General features: G+C 47.5%; 1 protein-coding gene across 2 annotated transcripts in view; it reads right to left on the reverse strand.

Annotated features, from left to right (window-relative positions):
• SGSM3 (small G protein signaling modulator 3) overlaps positions 1 to 10,221 on the reverse strand; it is a 30,887-nt gene extending 20,666 nt beyond the window's left edge. For both annotated transcript variants that reach the window (XM_059817357.1, XM_059817356.1), the window contains exon 1: positions 10,173 to 10,221. The gene's annotated coding sequence lies outside the window, so the exon portion shown is untranslated. The remainder of the gene's footprint in view (positions 1 to 10,172) is intronic.
• Positions 10,222 to 10,568: the final 347 nt, after the last annotated feature.

Here is a 10,568-nt window from a genome sequence, read left to right on the forward strand (position 1 = left end):
TAGCATCTAAGAACATGGTGGGGGACAGACAGACCCCTCATGCACAACTTCCCCACAGGAAAATTAAATCCCTTAGTATTTAAGTTCCCCCACAGGAAAATTAAATTCCAGAGACTGGAATTTCGTCTTGGTTTCATACCTACCCATCAGCTAGAAAGAGCACACTGTCATTTACCAAATTCCTTGTGACAGTAACAGCACTGCTGATTGAAAGAATGTCAAAAACCAAGTTAACTTCCATCACCTTTTCCATCATATATTGTGAGTCCTGTATTTAATTATGAATACTAAAAAACCACACCATACATCATCATTCTGTGAATACACTGCCCATGGAGAAGGGACTGGAATGGTGAAAAGGGTTTAAGGGGGTATCATTAGATGCAATAAGCCTGAAAGAAATTTTAGGAGTAGCATCACAAACCACAGGAGCAAAGTGTATTAGGCTCTGGAATACAGATCCCTGAAGGGAGCTGGGAAAGCTTCTGACAAGGATTTTCTGTGATGAACTGGGCTAGGATGTGGACAACATGCTATCAAGTACCTCTGCAATGAGCCAGGCTCCTCTAAACTAAATCAGGTGACAGAGCTCAGATGATAAAACAGCCCGCATAGCTCCCTTCCTTACTTTCCTGGTACCAGTTCACAGCAGATTTTTGTAGGGGTTTTCCAGGACAACAATGGAATAGTTCAGCGTTCAGAGAGAGAGATTTTGGACTTTAAGATCAACCTTATAATTCTGTATGTGGGAGACAGCAAGAGCCACCTCTACCAAGCAGATAAAGCCAGTGCTGGGATATATCAGTCACTAATACTTACTTGGGAAAGAACCTGGGAGAAACTAACATTTGCACATCTGGGATGGGTTTTCCAGCTTCCCCTTCCCAGTAAAGCTACTTATGACTGCAAACCACTAAAAGAGGGAACCCCAGGGATTCATCCACCAGGTCCTGAGTTGTTTATAGTGCTCAGTAGTACAAAGTGACATTGCCACTCCTGCCTTTGCATCTCAGTGAGCTTTCCAGCGAGCACTCGCAGCCTGAAAGTGGCTTGCTACAGCACTCCAAGATAAGCAGCTGTAAAACACTGCAAAGGCATAAAAAGCACCCGTGTCTGAGAACACAAATGATAAGGCTTCTTCCCCCCAAATTTACACAGTTCTTTGCATGAGAAAGGCTGGCATGCGTGAACAGACACTCTGATCTTCTGACACCAACTCTCAGGGCAAAAATAATTAAAAAACCAAACCAAACAAGAAAAAGTTCAGCTTTTGTTTCTGAGAAGTAACGTTGTCCACACAATGACCAGTCGCTTACCCATGAGTTCTGTAAATGCTCTTCTATCCTTCCCATCACTCTAGCCCCTCTTGTTCTCTGAGCACCAACTTTTCCCTCAGTAGCTGAAGACATAACAAGAATTACAAAATGAGCACCTGCACACTCATTTTACATGGGAACGCACACAGCATGCACACCAAGCCGGTAAATCTGCTGACAATACTTATTCCCCTTTCAACATCACTGTGAATGTATTCTGATGCTTTTTTTCAGGCTTATCACTGCCCTGCTACCACAGCTGCTCTGTTCCTGAGCCTACAATACGTCCTTCTCCCCTGCCCTCTTTCAGCCCAGTTAGCCCTGCTTCCAATTACGTTTATTAGGAATGCAGTCACTGTTTCAGCCATGTGGTACTTCTGCCATGCTTCTCGTTACCTGTGCTCTGAATTCAGGCTCAGTGCCTCAAGCATGTGTGTAAGGATCACCCTCAGTCATTATTAACCTTCATCGCGTGCACAATCACTGCTGAACCAATACGCTACGGAGGAGCCAGGCCAGTGCGTTAGGCACGTAGATGAAAAAACTCCTCATAACAAGGGAATTAACAGCGGTGCTCGGGAAGCAGGAAGCAGGGCAGAAGACTGCTGAGGCCGAAAGTCCCTCCTCGTCCCAGGACAAGTGAAGCAGAGGGGAACACCCTCCCTCGTCCACGTCATCGCACGCTGGCCTCTGCCTTGCTGGAGATCACTCCCCCGCCTGCTGCCTGCCCTCCTGTCCCTGACATTAGAGCACTGAACTTGGTGGGCAGGTTTTTCCTGCCTCTGGTTCCTATAGAAACCTTCCTGCAAGCACCCATCTGGGACCAGGCCCAGAGAGAGCACAGGAGGCTCACCTTGCTGCTGGCACTGGGGTGTGCGGAAGGGCAGGGTGGGGAGTGTGAATCACACCAAGAGAAGGCTCCTGCTGCGGCACAAGGAGGTGGTGCGCTGAGGACTGCCCACAGAACCAGGTGTCTCCGAGAGAAGGTGCCTAGGACACCGGCCCTGTAGCTCTTCATCACCCTGCTTTCTCCCCGCTCCCACTCTGCCTCCAGTAAAGCATCACAGGAACCAGGAGGAAGGTTCCCTGGCACAGCCAGGCACCACCCAGTGCAAGCCAGGAGGAGGAGGATACCTGGCATATGGGACCGATACAGTAGGCTCTTTCCTTTGACTGAGGGATATAAACCTAAAGCAACTCTCAAACTTTCCCACCCAGGAGACAGCAAGTAACAAAAGGGGCTCCCATGAAGCCTGTGAAATTGCATGCATGAAATTGCTACAGCTAACTTAGGTGTTACTTGCATAGTACACAGTTTTGAAAACAAGCAACAGTAAGGGATACAAAGGGAAAAAGACATCAGATCCAACAAATATTAATGGCAACTCCCAAATCCTCAGAACTCTAAAATTAAAACCAGTTTTCACCCATGCATTAAGCAGCCTCTCTCCCATGTTTAAAGGCAATTTAAGTTTCCTATATGAAGCAATTTTGGCCACGTAACAGATAGTCTTCACATTTTGAAAGAAACGTCTTTTTTGTTAAAATACAAATGGTACCCGTTATTTACAGCTTTACTTTCTGAGTTCAGACTCTAAAACAAATCACACCACCATTGATTCCAGCCTGCTAGAAGACAGCTATAACAACAGTGTATGTACCTGAAAAAGTATGCTGCAAGGGAAGTACAGAGTCAGCATCAGGTACAGCTATTTGAAGCACTCCAGCTGCAACACCTTTGTTGGAGTTGCAAATACACACCGTGCAGGATTATATCCAAGCAGTTTATTTTCCAGCGTAGGTGTCCTTTAGAAATTGATGTTTGCAAAGGAGACCTGCAAATTTACTTCCACTTGGCAATATCAAGCCTCCTCTGGACACACTTGCTCTTCCACACAGCTGTGATAAGAGCAATTTCAATTACCTGGCTTCTTGCAAACACCAGATAACAATCTCCTGCTGCCTGTGTTTTACTTGCTTGGCCTCTTTTGCCACGTGATCTCCACTTAAGCCTGCTGTGGCAGCACCTGGATGCACTCGGCATGAAATGACGCAGTCAGGAGCCCTTCAGTAGGATCTTTATTTTGGGACAGAAACTTCTTCCCCTGCTGATTTTAGCAACAAGAAAAGAAAAAACGCAACAGACTGTGCAGAAGATGAACATTTTACAAAGCAGTATTTTTGTATGCTGAAAACGTTACGACTAGTAACTATGCAGGAGCCATCAGTGAACATCATCAGAAGGACCAGAACAAGCATAGCAATTCTTTCTAGAATGGTTTTCATCCACTGTCATAGGAACAGCATATACAACACTTCCCCTGACAGTAAGCTAGCATGGGTGAAAACTCTGCTTTCTATTATGCTTAATTTGAACATGAAGCAACACTGCATGCAGTAAATCCCACTGCCACCTCTGGACTGTCACAGCTGGTTTCCACTGCTCTCTATTCTCTTCCTTTATTAAAAAAAAGACGGTTTTGGAAGAGAGAAAAGCGATTGCAGAGCCACAGTACTCATCCGGAGGCCATGCACTTAGGTGTAGTTCTAGAAGCCTCTTTCCAGCTCAGCTTTTAAAATCCCATGTGGATTGCATCCAGTGTAACATTTAGACTGACGACTCCTCTCTCAGAAATCAGTCAAAAATCAGACCCTGCACTGAATCAGGCAGTTAATTTCTGTCCTCTCACACCTGGAAAGCTTTGTTTTCCTAATTAAAATCCTGACTTGCCCAATGACATGCACAAGGGGAGCTCCCAGCAGGAAGCCCTTTGCCTTCCCTTCCCCCATCGGTCTCTCCCTCAGGTCAGGCAAAGGCATATCCCGGAGCTGCAAATGCCATTAGTCCCACGAGTCAATATTTGCTTTGCACGTATACAGTCAGAAGAAAACTCCAGCTTCACTAACACATAGGTAAGTGAACAAAGCACAGCCACACACCTGACCAAGGGGCAGACAAGATGCAGACAATTTCTGCCCCTCATACCCTGACAGCCTGGCTTTTTAAGTGACGCAGAATCCCACGAGGACACCGACACACACCAGCTCCTGGTTAAGGAGTCAATATGGTATTGGTGAACCTGCGTCATTCCAGGAACTATCTGTTTAAGGCTTACAAACCACGACCAGCCTCACGCTCTTTTGGGTGTTGAGCAACACACTACAAATGCAAGGAGGGAGGTGCTGAGGTGGTTGCTTGCTTTCTACCACATGACTAGGAATGAAAAGTTGGGGGACTTCAACTGCCCTCAGCCCACATTCTCATAGCAGAGAAAGTGAATCGGAGACAAAATAAAAGCCTACGGGAGGCCTAGAAAGGGGAAGGAGAGACCTGGAAAGCACCAAAGGTGAGAGCCTTCCAGCCCCAGGTGGGCAGGCAGACAGGCTGCTGACAGCTGCAGAGGCATCACTCAGGTCTTCAGTGCTGCCCTGTCACCAACTGGGACCACATACTGACTGCAGGAGTGTGGTGGGGCAAAGTGCCTCCTCCTAACCGCCCCAGGGCGCTATTAGAGCGACACATAACAGAGGCAACGAAAAGTAAAGCGGAACTCTGTGTCTCCCGCTGTAAAGCACCATGTAGACTCCTGGCCACATTGGAAATTTAATTCTGTGCAGAAATGTAACTAAAAGGTACTTCCACGCAACAGATCTGCTCCCTGCACTGATCGGTGTCCAGCAAGTCTGCCTGCTGTAATGACAGAGAGCGCCCCACTGGAGCTGAAGATGCTGAGATGTTTCCAGTTTATACAAAAGGAACAGAACGAGTAACTTTCAGTTTTGTATGCATTTCATCTCCATTTTGAAAATAAGGATGTGAAAAAGCAGAATCCTGGTTCCTACTGCTTATGCATTGGACAGACAGACCACAGCTGGACTTCCTGATTGTAGTTCAATGTGTCAAGCTTGCCTCTAAAAAAAACCCTACACAACACCTACTTATGTAGAATGCAGATATCCTGCAGAGCAACATGTATTTTCTTTTCAGAGCAGAACTGCCTTTTATTTATCTGGCTCCAAAGCAGACAGCTGATCCTTTATGCAGGAAAAGGCTGAAGCTTTTACTTCTAAAATCTGGAGATAACAAAGGCTTCCCCCATGTGGCTCATGAAAAAAACAAAACAAACCAGAACCAAACTTACTTATGGCTCTGCTGATTCCCTGTGTTGCTAACACAAGCCACCACACTTTTAGCCCTGGCAAGCTGTGGGTGTCTATCCTTAAACAGGAGATACTTGGTGTATGCTAAGCATAAACTGAACTGCTGTGGAGAACCTCTTGTTTGCCAAGACCCTTGGGATCAGAGGAGGAGGAGTTTCCCCTTTCCCAGTGCTCCCATTATTTGAGTAGTGAGAGGGTATGTGATGGGAATATAGAGTGCTCCTCCCGTCTCACACAGGAGGATTACAATAGATCGAGCACTGGAACAACAGTTGTTTTTTCTAATCTGCATTGAATGAGGATGGAAAAAAAGGCCAGGATACAAACTAGCAAGCTGTCCACTCTCACTGCACAGCAAAATTCTCCTTGATTCCAACACAGAGGGAAGAAAACCCATGCGTGCCAAAAGGCAGGTCTGCAATCACTCTAGGCTTCAAGGCTTAGGGAAAGGTGATTCCACATTAAACACCACTACACAAATATAATCCAAAGGTTTCTGATTAGTGTCTAAGGGGGCCCCAAACACCTCTTCCATTAGAGTCAATTTCTGCACAATAAACAGATACTTGCACCCAAATAAGCACGGTGCAGGACCAGGGCACTTCTGCAGAACTCTGCAGAAAATCATTTTCCCCAAAACTCTCCAGAAGTGATTTTCACGTTCTGGTCCATGAACTTCTGCAAGTCTGCAAACTATTTATAAGATGTCTGAGGAAGGTAATGGCAACTGTCCAGTTTCATTTGCTGTACAGAAGTTTGAAAGAAGATATTTCTGTTAGAGATGCTGTGTTACACTAATCAAGAAAGGTTGAAAGACACTACCGACAATTATTTAAAGACAGATATTATGATGTCTTTTATATGACACTCCTACCCTGAGCAGTGACAAGCAGTGCCATCCGAGGCTCTCTCCATCACCTCCAGAGCAAGCCCGGCAGGCACCCTCCAGGTGAAAGTTTAATTCTCAAGCTGGTCTCATCCTACTGTTCCCAGTGACAAAGGAACAACAGCCTGAAGAATGGCTCTTCCTTGATATGGCCCTCTGACAGATCTGCAAAGCTTTAGCTGCCAGATTTGCCATTCTCTTGGTGAGGCGCAAGAAAGGCGAGATTCAGGTCACACCCCTGTTGTATCGCTATTTGCTCTAGTAGTAGCAAAAAACCATCAGATTCACCTAGCAGGACTCTATAAGCAGGTCTCACTTCATCTGGGTCCAGAAAATGGCTTTTTAAGGAAAGTATATCCCACAGCACTCACAATTTTTCTCCTTCAGGGCTCTGTCTTTCCAGAACTCAACTTTCTGAAGAGGCTAGTAACACCCAAAACACCTCTCAGGACTGTTTGCAGAGCTCTTATCTAGCATGTCACGTTAGACTACTTAGATCTTGCTCCTGCAGAAATTTATATGCAGAGATAACTCAGAGAAAAAAAAGCAAAATATACAATGATCATTAGCATTTGTAACAAAACAAGACAAACCCCCCAATATTTCCTGTTTCTGGGGATCAGGGAGATTTCTTCTCCAGAGCAAAAGGTCTGTCCAGTTATGGACATTTTCTCTCATCTCTGAATCATCAGGTACTTCCCAGCCAAGAAATACTGCACTGACTGGGCACTGACAACCGTTCTTGTAGCCATACTAATACCAATATGCTATTTTCTTTTCTCCTATCTCATAAACCAAGTGTGTTTTCATTTCTCCTAGGTTGTTTTTTTTTTTCTTAAGCCAGAAACAGATTGCTCTGTTGCCAATATAACTTGTTGCACTCCAGTTTAAAAAAAAGCTGAGTCTTTCTCAGAGTCAAAACAAATGTGGCAGGACAATGTCCTCCTCTTCCCTACCTCGTGTCAACAGTAACACAGCTGACAAGAGAGATTCTCCCCAATGCTCCCAGACACTTACCCTGTGTAAGCTCTATGTATCTAAAATCTTGACTGTGTGATGAAAGGTGGCACAGAAAGAAGTTTAAACAAGTCTTTGTGTTGCTGAGGATACAAACCTGAAGTGCCAACACCTCTCCATCTTTTGAGGGACACTTAGGACAATGCACTCACAACATACCATGAAGCTATTTGTCTACCTTGTCCTACTTGACAATTGCAAAATCTCTATATCCTATCCATTTGAGCTAGGATAGGATCTAGGATAACCAGTGAGATACAGATTACCAACTGGGATCACCACTTATTTAGCTAGAAGAACTGTAGGACCACATACACCAAAATATAAGGTGCCTTACCTTTATGACTGAAGATAAAGTTGCAATACTCCTTAGGATTTATTTTTTTACGTTTTCTTTCCTTCTCAAGTTTTGGTGAGAAGTTTGCAATTAACAGCCAGGAAGACAGACATCATCCCAACCATTTCCAAAACAGTTACAACCTCAAATGCGGTATCACTTGGGAGGCGCGAACTCACCAATTCCTTTGTTAAAGCAGCCCGAATACCAAACATGGTAAGCAATTTTGCAACACACAAACCAATTCACTAAGAATGGGACTGAAACTGGCAGTTCATTTCATACAGATCCCTTAACCAATAAACTCTACTGTTACCATGCTACCTCAGGTAAGAAATGCTGATTTTTAAAAGCTAAATATTTTGATTATTGCCTATCTTGTAAGATCATCAAGGTCCTTTAGAACACTGATATTTGCAAAAGATACCATCTTGCAGGAAAGCAAGCAACAGGTTAAAAGCACAGCAAAGAAGAAAAAACTAAATGACATTAGCAGAGATGCCAAAATTGGAGAATCATTTCCGTTCTGAGCAGGTGTGCAGTTCTTCCCTCACCTCATTAGCTGATGTTAACTCTATCATCCCCTGACCAGTGCACTTCCTCCAGAAATACGCCTCTCCTCTCTGCTGCCCCTCATGGATTCCCTTCATTCTTCTTCTGAGGAAGTGTCACTATGAATGACATCTCCCTGAGATTACCTAGACACATTATCAAAACATTATCCTAAACAGGATTTAAGAAGGTTGGCACCTGTCATTTTAATCTGTTAAATACAGAATTAACATAACTTTGTATTAACATGAAACAACCAGTTCCCACCCTGACCTCTTTAATTACATGTCATGCCTCTTCTCACACCCTTCCTTCCCCTTTACTTCGTGAATTCTCCAGGGTAGGAATCCAACCTTTGTTTCTGCATAGGGAAAGCCACACACACAGCATGCAGATCCAGAAATATTTAATGAAATAGATCTTCGTTCCAGTGACTGTATCCTTCCAGGCCACCACTCCAGACTCTGTAGCAGCTGAAAAACTACTCTAGAATTCAGATTATCCATCAAGCAACTGTATTCCGATCAACATCTGGGCAAAAGCACAGCAGAGCCCCACTCCTGTTAGGCTGGTAGTTCCTTCTTGAGTGATTTTAAGATCCAGCCTCTCACTACTGAACACGTACTGCTTTTAATTCCAGCAAGACTGCTTCTCTCTCCCATCTATTAGCACTAAAGGATCCTCCATTTCCTCAAGGCACTTTTACTACTTTATTCCCACCACTCCCCCGCCTAAACATCACAGCAAGCCGTGCAGAGTAAGGCTGAGACATCACATAAAAAAACCACACATGAACACTGAAATCTACTTGTTTAGAGGGAAAGTACCTGCCTAAATTCAGACATCCCTCAAAAAACTAGGAAGGAAGAAAAGCAGACACAGGGAAGAAAATTTTCCTGTGCCATCCTTACCAGCTCTGTGAAAAGAAAGCAGCTGTTTTGGAGCCCACAGCCACTGCCTGCAAAGGGATTTAAATCCGTGTCACGGCAGTTCTTCACTCCCTTGAATTTACATCACCAAGTACGAGGAATTATATTTGTCTCCCGACTTCCTTCTAACATTTATTACAGCCGACAATCACAGGACCTGCAGCGTGTCTATTTATGCCCACTGCCTAGACGATACTGCCATATTTCCATCTCTGTTTTGTGACTGGTCCTTCCTCCCAGCCAGACAGGAGACAGACCGTCTCCTCTGGGGCACCTCTGAAAAGACACAGGCATGGAGGGCAAATGAAGATGGCAGAGCTGGATGGACAAGACCACCTGAGAGTCGCTGCCGCGGAGAGCAGACACGGCAGGTTACGGGAGAGGCATGTCCAGGGGAGCAGGGCTGGGTAGGAGAGAGAGAGCAAAGCCCGGGGAAGCGTGGAGCGGGCAGAGCACCCCCACAGGGAGAGCGTGCCCTAACCAACCCAACGCAGCCTGACGATGAAGCTGAGCTTCATGAGTCACTCGCCGGAGCCCAGACCCTGCGTCAGCGCAGCAGGTGAGCGGGAGCCTGCCCAGGAGCTGGGGGGGGGGGGCCCTTCCTTCCCCCCCCACCCCCCGCCCAGGAAGGGCCGGGGAGCGGAGGCGCGGCCGCACACCTCCCGCCCCACGCACAGCCCCAGCAGCAGGGCCGCCCCGGCGGCTTTAGTGCCCCCCCTGCCCGAGGGGCACCGCAGGGAAGTAGGAGAGGGGTGGGGTGCCGGGGGAGGGGGTGAGGTGTGTGTGGGGCGCCTCACAGGTGTCGCGACCATTACTGGGGAGCCCGACCGCCGCGGGGAGAGGAACAGGGCTGAGAGCCCCGGAGGGAGAGGGGCGGCCCGCTGAGCCCTCCCGCCCGAGGGCAGGACCTCCCCCCCGCACGGCGCTGCCCGCCACCCCCGGCTCGGCCGCCGACAAGCCCCGCCAGCACCCACCTGCTCTCGTCAGCGGCCTCCTCGCCACCGCCCGCCCGCCGCGCTGTCCGCACAGGGCGGGCGCCCGACCCCGACCCGGCGGCCCCACACACCGCGCTGGAGGGCGGCGCGGAGCGCATGCGCGGCATCCGGGCGGCGGCGCGGGGCGCTGTGGGGGCTGTAGGCCGCGGTGGTACCCAGGGAGCAGGGGGACCGCCTAACGGGGTCTCTCGGCGACGGTGACACGCGTTGAGAAATACCGGTGGCTCCTCCAGCCCCCTAACGCAGAATAGGCGGCACGAAGCTGTGGGAAGCGCAGTTGGGGTGGCGGGAGCAAGCACTGGGGAAGGCTGCGCTTAGCCCCCAGACCAGCCTTGAGGGAGGCAGCACTGGGAGAAGATACTCGGTTCTTTTCCC

This window comes from Gavia stellata, chromosome 4 (assembly GCF_030936135.1).
Source record: "Gavia stellata isolate bGavSte3 chromosome 4, bGavSte3.hap2, whole genome shotgun sequence".
In the NCBI taxonomy this organism is placed as follows: domain Eukaryota; kingdom Metazoa; phylum Chordata; class Aves; order Gaviiformes; family Gaviidae; genus Gavia; species Gavia stellata.